General features: G+C 40.2%; 1 protein-coding gene across 2 annotated transcripts in view; it reads right to left on the bottom strand.

Moving 5' to 3' along the window:
* Positions 1-15,385, bottom strand: part of RAPGEF4 (Rap guanine nucleotide exchange factor 4) — a 290,524-nt gene that overhangs the window by 245,181 nt on the left and 29,958 nt on the right. The window lies entirely within an intron of this gene.

Raw genomic sequence — 15,385 nt, 5'->3', positions numbered from 1 at the left:
CCTAGAGCACGTCTCACATTAGAAAGACAGACAGCTTAAAAACATTTTTGGCCCAACATTCTCCAGAAGAAATAGAAAGCAGAAGAAAAATGTAAGTACTTCCATACAGTCCAAAACAAGCACAAAAGAACTTCAAGATTCGTAACAAGATTGTATAAGGCCAGGTGACCAAAGACACTTGAAAAGACAAAGCTAATTTGAGATAACCAGAACAACTTTGAAACCTCTCTTCCTGATATTTTCTTCAGGCATCCCCAGATGAAGTCCTAATAATGTTTCCCCCATGTATAAACACTGAAGCCACAGAAACAATGAAAAGCAATGTTTTATCTGTCATTGCTTTTACTGGGTACTCCACGGAATGCAGAAAATTGCATTCAGCTGTTAACTAACATTTTTACCATCCCACCTCTCTAATCTACCGCTGGTGATAATCCTTCTTTGCCCGTCTTCTCTTGTGAATCCACAATTTCCTAATGCCACATGGATTTTCATCTCTGTAGAGGTCATGCCTGGCACTTCTTTTATAGATTCCACAGCACCCAGTAGATAGCGAAGCTTGCCACAAGTCCTTGGTGTGTGACGGTGGGGCTCTACGGCAACCTCAAACTAACTCTTCTTCTCTCCTACATCTGCTACTGCACCTGCACTCCTTATTCCCATGGATGGAGCAGCCTCATCCTCACCCTCCCCACATGCAGGTAATTCTACCTACTTAATGTCTTTCAAATCCACCCCCTCCTCTTAACTCCTCCTGCCACTGCCTCAGTTCCGTGTGAATGAAAGGCACGTGAAGCTTGTGTTGGGACATGAAGCTGAACAGCATGGCAGTCCCCTCCCAGGAGGCTGGAGAGCTGGGTTCCATCTAACAGCCAGCATAAGTATTTTAAGAAGAGTAGTGGCATGGTTGGGTGTGGACTTTGAAAGTCTACTACCTTGGCAAGTAGAGGCAGATGTGAGGGAATAAAGACCAGCAGGTAAGAGACCACTTCAGAAGCTCTTGCAGTATTTCAAAATGATGATGTGGGCTTCTCTAATTATAACTCACTCCAGGATCCTTTCCATTCCCTTAATAAATGTGTACAGCTGCTCCCTCAAGTAAAAGTAAGTGAAAGCTCCAAGTTCAGAGAAGTTATTTTTCTTAGCCTGGCATGTGACACCCCAGGACCATTTTTCAAGTCGCTTAAAAAGGAAAAAAAACCTCACTTTTAAAACATGTTCAAAAACAATAGAAAGAATCATTTACGAAAGAAGACACTGTGATAGGCAGGATCTTAGATCGACCACCAATGACCCACATCCTCGTATAATGTCTTTGAGTGTGGGCAGGAGCTGGAATTTGCTTTTGGTCCATAGGAGCATGGCAAAAGTGTAAAGCTATCACTCCCATGATTATGTTATGACAGAGATAAAGAGATTTTGCAGATATAATTAGGGTTCCTAATCAGTTGACTTCAAGTTAATCAAAAGGGAGGTTTTTTTCCCCCTAGTGGGCCTGACATAATCAAGTGAATCATCCACTTCCAATCAAGTGGAGGAAGTGGGAGATTCTTCTGCTGGCCTTGAAGAAGGACACTGCCATGTTGCAAGAGAGCGGCATGGTGAGGAATACGTGAGACCCCTGGCTGGCAGCCAGCAAGAAAACAGGGATCTCAGTCCTACAGCTGCAATGAACTTAATTCTACCAACAACTATGTGAGCTTAAAAGGTGTCCCTAAGCCCCAGAAAAGAGTACAGCCCAGTAAGCACCTTGATTTCAGCCTTTAAGACCCTGAGCAGAGGATTCAGACAAGCATGTCCAGGAACTTGCCCCATGGAAATGGCGAGATAATAAATGTATGCTGTTCTGAGCCACTAAGTTTGTGGTAATGTGTTCCACAGCAATAAAAAACAATACAGACAGGAAGTTACTTTCTCACATTGACTCATTTCCTTATGACCAGCTTGGTGTTCACTTCCTTCATGGAGCTTTTCCTTATAGTGTCTCTCTTCTCTGACCTAGGAATAAATCTAACCAAAGAGGTGAAAAATCTATCCGCTGAAAGCTACAGAAAGCTTGTGAAAGAATTGAAGAAGACACAAAAAATTGGAAGAAGATTCCATGCTCCTGGATAGGAAGAACAAATATTGTTAAAATGTCGATATGACCCAAAGCAATCTACATATTCAATGCAATCCCTATCAAAATAACACCAGCATTCTTCACAGAGCTAGAACAAATAATCCTAAAATTTGTATGGAACCAGAAAAGACCCTGACTAGCCAAAGCAATCTTGAAAAAGAAAACCAAAGCAGGAGGCATCACAATCCCAGACTTCAAGCTATACTACAAAGCTGTAACCATCAAGGCAGTATGGTACTGGCACAAGAACAGACACTCAGATCAATGGAACAGAAGAGAGAACCCAGAAATGGACCCACAAACGTATGGCCAACTAATCTTTGACAAAGCAGGAAAAGATATCCAATGGAATAAAGACAGCCTCTTCAGCAAGTGGTGCTAGGAAAACTGGACAGCAACATGCAGAAGAATGAATCTGGACCACTTTCTTATACCATACACAAAAAGAAACTCAAAATGAATAACAGACCTCAATGTATGACAGGAAGTCATCAAAATCCTCAAGGAGAAAGCAGGCAAAAACCTCTTTGATCTTGGCCACAGCAACTTCTTACTCAACATGTCTCCAGAAGCAAGGGAAACAAAAGCAAAAATGAACTACTGGGACCTCATTAAAATAAAAAGCTTCTGCATAGCGAAGGAAACAATCAGCAAAACTAAAAGGCAAACGACAGAATGGGAGAAGATATTTGCAAATGACATATCAGATAAAGGGTTAGTATCCAAAATCTATAAAGAACTTATCAAATTCAACACCCCAGAAAACAAATAATCCAGTGAAGAAATGGGCAAAAGACATGAATAGACACTTCTCCAAAGAAGACATCCAGATGGCCAACCGACACATGAAAAAATGCTCAACATCACTCATCATCAGGGAAATACAAATCAAAACCACACGGAGATACCACCTTACACCTGTCAGAATGGCTAACATTAACAATTCAGGCAACAACAGATGTTGGCGAGGATGTGGAGAAAGAGGATCTCTTCTGCATTGTTGGTGGGAATGCAAGCTGGTGCAGCCACTCTGGAAAACAGTATGGAGGTTCCTCAAAAAACTAAACATAGAACTACCCTATGACCCAGCAATTGCACTACTAGGCATTTATCCACGGGATACAGGTGTGCTGTTTCGAAGGGACACATGCACCCCCATGTTTATAGCAGCACTATCAACAATAGCCAAAGTATGGAAAGAGCCCAAATGTCCATCGATGGATGAATGGATAAAGAAGATGTGGTATATATACACAATGGAGTATTACTCGGCAATCAAAAACAATAAAATCTTGGGGCGCCTGGGTGGCGCAGTCGGTTAAGCGTCCGACTTCAGCCAGGTCACGATCTCGCAGTGTGTGAGTTCGAGCCCCACGTCAGGCTCTGGGCTGATGGCTCAGAGCCTGGAGCCTATTTCCGATTCTGTGTCTCCCTCTCTCTCTGCCCCTCGCCCGTTCATGCTCTGTCTCTCTCTGTCCCAAAAATAAATAAACGTTGAAAAAAAAAATTTTTTTAATAAAAAAAATTTAAAAAAAACAATAAAATCTTGCCATTTGCAACTACGTGGATGGAACTGGAGGGTATTATGCTAAGTGAACTTAGTCAGAGAAAGACAAAAATCATATGACTTCACTCATATGAGCGCTTTAAGACACAAAACAGATGAACATAAAGGAAGGGAAACAAAAATAATATAAAAAAGGGAGGAGGACAAAACAGAAGAGACTCATAAATATGGAGAACAAACTGAGGGTTGCTGGAGGGGTTGTGGGAGGGAGCATGGGCTAAATGGGTAAGGGGCACTAAGGAATCTACTCCTGAAATCATTGTTGCACTGTATGCTAATTTGGATGTAAATTTTAAAAAATAAAAAATTAAATTAAAAAAAAAACTAATTAAAAAAAAAGTCTCTCTTCTCTGAAATCCAATTGATAACAGGGCACCTGGGTGGCTCAGTGGGTTAAGAGTCCAACTTTGACTCCGGTCATGATCTCAGGGCTCATGAGTTCAAGCCCCACATTGGGCTTGCTGCTATCAGCACAGAGCCCACTTCAGATCCCACCCCCTTCTCTTTCTCTCTGCCCCTCCCCAGCTCAGGTGTGCACACACTCTCTTTCTCTCTCAAAAATAAATAAACATTAAAAAAAACCCACATGAAATCCAATTGATTCCGTATCTTTTTGCCATCTTATCTGATTATGTTAATATTTCACGTTTCAAACATGTAAATTTTGTCTTCTTGGAGATACTGCCATTCATTTATTTATTTGGTAAATCCCATTTGGATCTCATCTTTTATAAACCAGTGAATCATTGTTTTCCTACTTGGTTTTGGTATTTTTCTTCTGTGGTTCTTCAGTTCTTCCAGGATGAATCTCAGTCTGTCATTAAAAACTTTCTAAATTAGATAACAAGATGAGACAGATGTTAACCCATCCAAATTAGTTGTACAAAAGGCACAACCTAAAAATATTTCTGATAAAATATGATTATTTTAAGTACTGTATAAATTGTAATGGTAAATAATGCCTATTTAGCAGCATCAAAAAATATTTTATTAAAATGTATTTATGATCCTCAGAGGAGTGGTTTTAACACTTAACTTTTTATCACATCTAACTTATGAATTATCAAAATCTATGGAATTAGGGGCGCCTGGGTGGCTCAGTCGGTTGGGCGTCTGACTTCGGCTCAGGTCATGATCTCATGGTTCGTGAGTTTGAGCCCCGCATCAGGTTCTGTGCTGACAGCTCAGAGCCTGGAGCCTGCTTAGGATTCTGTGTCTCCCTCTCTCTCTCTGTCCCTCCCCCACTCGTGCTCCATCTCTGTCTCAAAAATAAATAAGCATTAAAAATTTAAAAAAAAATCTATGGAATTAAAAAAATTTTTTTAATGTTTTATTTACTTTTGAGAGAGAGAGAGTACATGGGAACTTCCACAGTCAGGTGTACAAGGGATTACAAAGGTTCTGAATTCCCAGTGCTGCCTGCATGCATTATGCAATGGGGAAGTTTAATATGCTCTTGAATCTTATAATTCAGTCAATTTGGGATTATCTAGGGACTAATTAACCAGTCTCTGGATTAATCAGAACACAAATATTAACACAGAGGCATTTGTGAGAAAAATGTATAATAACCATAAAATTAGCAAACACATCTACCGTTAAGTGACTTCTGTTGTTTGGCTGCATGATAATCAATATTTGCAAACCCCCTGCCATGTGGAAGGCCATCCCCTCATCAATCTGCTGAGTAAGCCCCTCAGCTAACATCAGCAGAAGCTCTGGGGGACCTCTCAGGACAGCAATTCCAATATCCAACAGTCAGGAACAGGGGTGCCAAGTATGGGAAGAGGGAAGGGAAAGAAGGAGGGGGAGGCAGAACTGCTCTTTGCCCAGCTGCCTTCCTACAATCATAAACAGAAGGCTCAGCCAAGAATTGGGCATACTAACAGACTATAGTAGTACTGTCATCTTGTGAGATGCTTTATTTCTTCAAATACTTCACTTGTATATATATATTTTTTTAATTTCCAGGTATCTTTTGAAAAATCAGTGAATGTATTTTAGAACATTGGGTGTAATGTTAACCAAATACATTTGCATTAAAATGCATTTACATTTTTTGTTTTGACTAATTTTGTTGTAACAGTAACTTAGGGTTATAAGAGCTAGTCCCCTCCCTTCATCCACTGTTAAATCCAAGATAATTCATGTAAGCCTTATAAATTATAAAAGGCTACAGAAGCTATTATTATGACTAGCACCATCATCTTCATCATCATCATTAGCCACAAAGATCTTTTAAAAGAAGTATTTAATGAAAACAAGGAATAAAGTACTTAAAAACATGTACTATTATTCTCATGTGCCTTTTGAGGCTTTTATAGATAGGTACACTTGTATGTTTTTCTCTTTTACTCTCTAGTATTACAACAGTAAGATCTCAAACACTATGTACTTGAACACTAACTAATTTTCCAAAGAGCCTTAAAAATGTTGATTACCACAGCCCTGTTAGATGAAGCAGGTATTCTGAACCCTATTTTACCAGCAAAAACATTTGACACAGAGGTTAGATGAGTATTAGTATACTAAAATCACGTGCATTTGTAATGCCAATGATGACATGGATATACCAAAAGTCTTTGAAACTCAAGATGTTTACCACTTATCATGTTATCATTTTAATTATGTGATTATTAACCACTTAGAATACTGAGAGGTTTACTCGTTATTAATTACAAGTTTTACCAACAACGTCAACAAAATTCAGAATGAAGGTGTTGAAAATGCATTCATTCAACTTGCAAATATTTACCGAGTACCTGTATTGGAGGAGCAGAAGGCACTCAGGGCATGGCTCTTGCACCAAGGAAGTGAAAATTGAGTTAGGAAGATTTGTACACAGACAGAAATTACCAAGGTGAAACATGGTAAGCAGCACAATTAAAATAGAAAAACAAGGAATAGGAATTAGGAAGCCATCACTTACGAAGGTATCATTGAAGGGTGAAAGTTCTTCAAAGACTTCATGAAGGCGTTATTGTAAATTCTTCCTAAAATCAGTTCTTTCTCAAATTTCTCTTCTTATAACTACAGACGCAGCACTGTCTGGTCATACATTTTTAGTGCTAAAAATGTAGTGTATTGCTACAGCTCCTCCCCTTGGAGACCTGCTGAATGACTCTTCTCCCTATGAGTTTCTTACCCACCAATCTAACACACACACAGACAACACACACACAATCACACACTTGCACAGATACCCACACAGGCACACAGGTACATACAGCGATGCATACACACACAAATATACAAATACACATTCACAAACACACATATACACACTTACAAAGACTGTTGACGAAATTTACTCAGACTTCTGAACCTTTCCTTAGGCCCATCTGTGTACTTGCTCGTAAAATGCAGTTTTAGCAAGAACCCTGCTAAGTCCATGTAACCAGAAACTTCCACCCTCAGTATCTGACATCTGATTGGGTTCCTCATCTTCCAACATCCCCCAGGAGACACCTAATCAGCCTTGTCTTCAGCAAGAATCCTGTCACGTCATTTTAGCCAAACCCCCTCTTACGCCTGATGTTTCCTCTTAGTAATTTTCCACCCACTGACACCCGGCTCCTTGGCTATCAATTCCCACTTGCCCAAGCTGTACTCAGAGTTGAGCCCAGTCTCTTGCCAACTGTAAAATCCTGAGTGGTCTGATACCTATTGGAATGGTCTTATATAAAGTCTACTTACCATCTTCAACAAATGTGAATATTTTTTTTTCTTTAAACTCACACACAGACACTCACACATAGCTCAACTCAATTGCCAAAATTCTCTCTAGGCTCCTAATTCTGCCTGTGTTCAGGGTGAGTCTCAAAAAAATCCCCTTGATGGATCCTGAGACCCAGGAGCAACTGCAGCTTTTTATCCTCACAGCTAAGACTGACTGTCACAAGGCACACCAAGACCTGTGTGACCCTTCCAAAATATGGCCTGCACATCTGTCACCAGGGAGCAGAGCACGTGAAGTCTGCAAATTCCTGGCCTTCGTGCCTCCCTGTTTAGAAATCATGCCTGCATGCTTTTATGTCTTTATGAAAGAGTGAAGTGAAAACTGCCCCCTCAGTGTCCCAAATAAGAGAGTTTTGACTGCAGGTCACTCTGGACTACCACTTTGGCCCTAGCTGAACAACAGGAGGGGTCAGAATACCTCCATCCCCCTTTCAATGACGACCACTCTGTCATCTGTCCCACGGTGAGAGAGATGCCAGCTCTGGGGCCCCAGGGCTATTTGGACAGCTGAAAAAGCCTGCATTCAGGCAGAGGGCAGGAACAGCCCTGCTAATATCTAAATAATGCCAACCCTGCTGTTAGTGAGAAGAGGAAGAGAGAAACCTTTTTGACCAGGCTCAGTGTGCTGCAATTTGTCTTATTACAATTAAAATGAAAATATAAAGTCAAAGTACAGTCTTGCCCAATTTTAACATGCCCTTTTCAAAAATCTTCTCTGATAGTACATGAGTATCTAAACTCAGTACAGGATCTTACTGCTGGGCATAAGTCTCTCTACAACACACCCCCAGCCAGAGGTACAGGATCCCAGCCAAATTGCTCCCTGGACCCCAAAGAGCACTTCAAGTTTTCATAATTTTCCCCAGGTAATAATTTGCTCTACTAGTATTAAGCTAAAAATAATTTCTTTTGGCTCCTTAAACTTTTAAAATGGCTTCTGGCACGACTCAGATAACTGATACTTCTTTAAAATGCTTCCCAGATAAGTTTGTATTGATAGCTTTTCTTCTTCTATGTAATTTTTGCCAGAGTAAGCAGGGGCTCTCAAAAATCATTCCACGGTACCTAGTGCTACACGCAAATTTGAGATGACTGTTCAAAAAAACTGCCACTGCTACATTAAATATTTGGAGAGCCCTAAGGGCTTTAGGTCATGAGGATTAGAGAAAATGGGAATCTCTTCAATCAGAGCCTTCTGATAATCTTTTCTTAGCTCTATTTCTGGGCAACCAGAGGAGACTTGTGAAGGAAAAAGAAAGGAAGAATACTCAGGAGACTGAGAGGCAGGGAGGACATTACTTTACCTAGAAGAGTGATTCTCAATCTTTTATCCCTTCCCAACCCACCTGAGGCACAGGATCACGCCCATGAGAAGCAGTGAAGGAGAACCCATTTTTAGCAGGGAGTTTTGAAAACACCTCCCCTCACTGGATCAGCTGGCTGGAAATCTCTGGCTTTTTAAAAGAGAAGTTGATTGGGGGGGGGGGGGGGGATGCTTGGGTGGTTCAGTTGGTAGAGCTTCTTTTGATTTGAACTCAGGTCATGATCTCATGGTTCATGGGATCAAGCCCCATGTCGGGCTCCATGCTGAGTGTGGAGCCTGCTTAAGATTCTCTCACTGCCCCTCTAACCTGCTCTCTCTAAAAATTAAAAAAAAAAAATTAATAAAATAAAATAAAATAAATAAAATAAATAAAACAAAATAGAAATGGGTCTGGTACTATAAGGGTGGATACTCTAGCCCCCGTGTCCTACTCCAGTCACCTATTTCCTTTGGAACCTCCTCTTCAACTACTTCCCTCTTACTCACGCTTCTCCAGACACACAGGTGTCTTTTCTTCTGCCAGGGCTGCTCTTTCCCCAAATCCAGGCATGACTCATCCCTCACCTACCACAAGTCTGAGTACATATTCTCCTCTCACTGGGCCTGCCCTGCCTGTCCTGCTCAGTCCTCTCAGCAATACCTAACCCATTTTCACCCAACATTCTTTTCTTTTCTATAGCACTCAGCACTTAGCACTTACTAACATAATATTTCTAATCATAACAATTTACTTATTTATTTTGGTGATTGCCTCCACTGGAATGTAAGCTCTAGGAAGGCAGGGAATTTTTTTTTTTTTCTGTTTGGAGTACAAGCTCCAGTACCTTGAACAGTGTCTAGCAATGAACATAGCTGAAGAAGAAATACCCTTTTGTGCTTGTTGTATTTGTACATGTGAGTGTATATTATTAAACGTTACTAGTATTTCAAAAAAAGTTATTAATATTTTAAAGAAAATTAGATTGCTTTTTGGCTACGAAACTGTCAACAAATTTTTTGCTGTTCTCTACCCTACTTACCAAATCAGAGTAATAATGAATCCTCAGACTACTAGTGCTCTCAGTGAAAGAATGCACAAAGAATCATTTTTTAGTAATAGCTTATGTATACGCCAAGATTTCTTGGAGGATCCATTTATATTTTTCCTCATGTGAGTCCAGGCTAATTTTCACAACCAATCAAGGAAACCTAAATATATAAAAATGTGATATTACTCAGCCTTTCTGAAGGTAAAAACCATATAGGAAATGGAAGTAATGTAGTTCTAAAGCTATATCCCAGAAACAAAGTGAACAGATACCATTTTATAAAGAGATGCACTCAGAGAAACTCATTAAACAAGGCCCAAATTCAAAATGGTTCTAAACTAGAATATATAATACAGCACCAACAACTACAAGGCAGTATATTATTCCTGCTGGGAGATACTCACGCTGCTATTGTGGTAATTAATCTCTTCTGCCCCACAATACTTGTAATGGACATAAGTATATTTAAATCAGGGGAAGTTGGGCCTAAATTTTACCTTAATTGATAAATAACAGATAAGAATAGAAAAACTGGTATGCAGACACACTGGGTGAAAACAGGTCTCTAAATCAGTGATGAGATTATGGAGGCTTACATGGTCAGTTCTCATAAGGAACTAGAACTCAGGAAGACTAGATAACAGAAGAATTCCAGGACTTTCAGCAAAGAACCAAAGAAAAGAAGAACAAAGAACTTAGCATGTCAAGGTAGGTACCATTCTGACCTAAAACCAAGAGTTTTCAAGCCAACAGCTAAAGAAAGCCCTATAGGTGTCTTGAGTCCATTAGCAAAATTATCTCTATATTTGATGCGGTACATTGGTTGTTTATTGCACATGATGTAGAATGGCAACTTATGTTTTTTTTTAAGTATAAGAAATTTTATACTTATTTTTTTTTTAATTTTTTTTTTTTAACGTTTATTTATTTTTGGGACAGAGAGAGACAGAGCATGAACGGGGGAGGGGCAGAGAGAGAGGGAGACACAGAATCGGAAATAGGCTCCAGGCTCTGAGCCATCAGCCCAGAGCCTGACGCAGGGCTCGAACTCACGGATCGCGAGATCGTGACCTGGCTGAAGTTGGACGCTTAACCGACTGCGCCACCCAGGCGCCCCAGGAAATTTTATACTTATTAAAAAGATCTATTGTTTCAGTATAAAAAGAAAAGAACTTCTATCTCTGCTACGATGGAGTAACTGGTGCCAGACTAACCCTCCCACAGTAAACAATGTAAAAGTTTAACAAAATACATGAAGCAACTACTTTCAGACATTGAGCTAGGGGCACCTAGCTGCCTCAGTTGGAGGAGCATGCGACTCTTGACCTCAGGGCCATGACTTCAAGCCCCACATTGGGTGCAGTGATTACTTAAATAATTTTTTTTAATGTTTATTTATTTTTGAGAGAGAGAGAGAGAGAGAGAGAGAGAGAGACTCACACACACACACACAGAGCACAAGTGGGGGAAGGGCAGAGAGAGAGAAGGAGACACAGAATCCGAAGCAGGCTCAGTCTCTGAGCTGTCAGCACAGAGCCCAACGTGGGGCTCTAACCCACGAACCATGAGATCATGGTTCCGAAGCCGGACGCTCAATCAACTGAGCCACCCAGGTGCCCCGTAAATATTAAAAAAAAAAGAAGACATTAGGCTAACAGGTAGCAGATGACTATGATCCCCAAAAGAAGGGGAATAAAAGTGGTAATCCACCCAACAGCTCTGATGTTTTGCCTGTGGACACTTTCTGGAACACAGGCAGAGAAGGATAGCCCAACAAGAGCATGGAAACCTCACGCAGTTAGGATTGAGGGATGCTAAAGCGTCTGGAATCTGCAGAAAAGTGAACCAAAGAGCAGGTTCATAGAAAGAGCTCCAAAATTCAGCACAGGGGTCTTCTTGAGTCATTAACTGCAAGTTAATGAGTGTGCAGGACCACACTCATGGAGAGGCCGGGTAGACAACAGTTCCTAAGGAACAGAAGCTGAATGGAGATTCTGAAGGGCACACAGTGCTGAGAGACACGGCAGCTGTAACAAGCTAGAGTAGGCAGATCTTACTGATCACCTGGCCATTCAACCAAGACTCCCCAAAAACCCATTCTACCCAAGACCTAGAACCACCCTAACAAGACTCAAAAACAGCTTCAATAAAAGCAAATGATTGGTCGGTACATTAACTATTCATGAAAACAGAAGCTGACTGGCTTTAAGGAAAGTGACAAATACCAGAGTTTCAGTATCAGAGCTCATAATCTCTAGCATACCATCAGAAATTACTACATATTCATGGAAACAAAAAAGTGACTCATAAGCAGAAAAATGTCAAGAGAAACAGACCAGAAATGACCCAGATATGGTGAAATGCCAAACAAGGACTTTAAAACAGCCATTGTAAATATGTTTATGGATGTGTAAGAAAAGATTAACATAATAAGTGAACAGGTGGGGAATATCAGTAGAGAAATGGATACTATAAATAAAAAGCAAATGGAAATTTTGAAACTGAAAAATACAAAATATACAAAGAGGAAAAAATTCACTAGATAGGTTTAAGAGTAGATTGAGTACTGCAGAAAAACAAAACAGTGAATCTTAAGGCAAGCAGTAGAAATTATCCCAACTGAAGCATGAAGAGAAAAAAGGATAGAAAACAATAAACAGAGATTAACTGACCTGTAGAATAATATCAAGGGTTTAATCTATGTGCAATTGAAGTTTCAGAAAGAAAAGAGAAAATAGAAAAGAAAAAAAATTTGAAGAATGGCTGAAATTAAAAAAATTTTTTTTAAGTTTTTATTTTATTTTTGACAGAGAGAGAAAGAGAGAGAGAGAGAGACAGTGAGAGTGGGGGAAGGGCAAAGAGAGATGGAGACAGAATCTGAATCAGGCTCCAGGCTCTGAGCTGTCAGCACAGAGTCTGACGTGGGGCTCGAACTCACAGACTACAAGATCATTACCTGAGCCAAAGTTGGATGCCCAACCGACTGAGCCACCCAGGTGCCCCTGAAATTTTTTCAAGTAAAAGGCAGTAAGTACCCTCAAGAGTTCTAAAACTTTATGAAGCAAAATTACTACTTTATAAGTATGGTGTGTTAAAGATGGCCACAAATGCTTTCACATTATTTCCATCAAGAATTGGGACTTACCTCCCCTCCTCACGAATCTAGGCTGGCTCTGTGACCAAAAGAACATGGTAGAAGTGATACCATGTCAGTTACATTAGCACTACCACTAACAAGCTGTACTACCTCAAACAGTTGCTTAACTTCTCTAGTTTTGACTTCCTCATATCCAAAAGGGAGCCATGAGGCTAAATTACCTCTCTGATTCTGTCCATCTTTATAAAAGTCTGGAGAAATTATATAGAGAGCCAACAAATAAATAATGCTATGCCCTACAATTACGTTGCAGCTTAGACTCAAAATGCCATGACCAAATAAATACCTAAATACCTTGACCAAAATAGGACTGGGCCTTCCAGATCTAATGCTAAGTCAAAAATACACTCAGGAATTTGGTTGGAATAATTTTTTCTATATGGTATAGTTGGCTCCAGCATATAAGTTAGTATATGTAGTATAGGGTCCTATCGGCTACAGTTTTATTACAATAAAGGTTATTTAACACATAGTAGGATGCATTTCTTACAGATATAGTCAAATTCTCTTCTCTTTCACAGTGCTCAGGCTTTAATAGTGAGTAGGCTATTAAATAAATCTAGAGTTGGCTAGTAGAGAAAATACTGAATATGATTTTTTGATAAATTTTTGTTAGACTAAAACCTTTGTCATATCCACCAAATCTAAGACACCTATTTCCATAGTTCCAACGTTACAAATGCCAAAGAAAATAGATGCCTTGAATTTCGTTCTTTTTGGAAACAGCTCCTGGTACCCCTTCAGAGTGTAAAATAGCCAAAGCAGCCCTCACCAACACAAATTTCCAGCATGCCTCACTGCAGAGGATGAAATGCCCCAGGCAGCAACTCGATTTGTGCCAAGGACATATGGCAGAGATTATGATGAGTTAGGGATGAATATTCACTTTGACAGTCTTTCTTTGTACTGTTAGTCATTTTGGTTTTCAAAGTGATCAGAATTAATAGTCCAAACCAGATAGGCTGGTGCCTAGAATGCTGGTTTAATAAAAAGAAAGTTGGCTTTGCATATAATTTCAGCCAAGGTTTGAATTATTGCATCCAGCAGTTATGAGTACCTAGGCAATAAGATGCCCAGAGACAGGGTTCCCAAATGGCCAGTGCCTGGCTGATGCCAATATCAGAAACGGCCTGTTACAGTCACGTATAGTCCATTTAATAACAGGATATTGTGACTCTCTGTCTACACCCAACATATAACTCTAGTTTGAGAGATCATAACAGCCTTGCTAAATGCCAGAAGCTGGTCCATCTCATCTAGTCCTCCTGTGAGGAACAGGGAGTCCCTCCTCCCGGCCAGCAAAAAGTGGATGCTCACACCCACACCAGTCCCAAGTCTTTGAGCAAGCAAAACAGGAAGTACCTTTGTCCCACAGATTTTCTTCACCCAAGCAGAGATAAAGAATTCTGAATTTCAGTCTCTAATCTCTTTCATTGATCAAGTCCGCTGTGTGTGGACCAAGTGCAAAGCTTTTGAGTTACAGGAAGAATGGTATGTTGATTGTGCCCTAAAGCAACTTCTGATCTATAAGGGGATGTAAGACCTCTATCTAAATGATAATGCAAGGATCAAAGCAGTCTTGTGGGTCCACATAAAGGTACACAGATGTCTATCTAAAAACTCCAGGGGGGCTCAGAGCTAGACAAGAGTGAGTAGAGAACACTTCACAGAGAATGTTTTTCTTCTAATTCTCAGCTTCCCACAGCATTTTAGCTGAAATTTGAGCTGGGTCATGGAAAGTGGGCAGAAATTGTATAAGCACAAACAGAAACTTAACAGAAGTTAAGTTTCTAAGCAACAAGATGATACAGTATAAGCAAAGACATGGAGGTAAGAAATTACAGGCAAGAGTAGCCAGTAGTTCCAATGGTTTGAAGTTCCAATGGTTTCTCAAAGAGGAAAACTGAGAAATAAGATTGGAACCCTATGGGGGCAGGGCTGGAATACCAGCTGGTGAGGGTACAGACTTTATTCTGCTAACCATGGGGGACCACTTGAGATTTTAAGGACAGTGAGAAAACTAGAGCCATCATTTGGAAAATCCATCTTCTCACAAGAAATGGACTGGAAGAGAAGGGACAAAAAGTATAATGAGTAATCAGGATAGAGTCCTAGGGCTCCTTGTGTAAATGTTCATTCAGGAGTGACAATAACCTTAACTCTCTTCTCCTTCTCTCTCCAATGCCCACTTAGAAATAGTGTGACACTAAATCCAGTTTTCCATGAGACAATACCTATAGTCCCAGCAAAATTATTACTACTCCCCCATTCACTCTCAAAGGTATCCTAGTTTGGACAATAAATTATATGCACACCTTACTTAGATAACCTTTCTCATTCCAACTCTCTGTAGGTGTTCTCCTAGGTATCAGGGATACAGAGCCAATCTGCACAATTTTCAGCCCTCTCCCTTCCTCACTCACCCAACAATGATTATGTGGTCAGTTTA

The sequence above is a fragment of the Prionailurus bengalensis genome, chromosome C1 (genome assembly GCF_016509475.1).
Source record: "Prionailurus bengalensis isolate Pbe53 chromosome C1, Fcat_Pben_1.1_paternal_pri, whole genome shotgun sequence".
NCBI lineage: Eukaryota > Metazoa > Chordata > Mammalia > Carnivora > Felidae > Prionailurus > Prionailurus bengalensis.
This window is presented reverse-complemented; position numbering and strand designations above follow the sequence as displayed.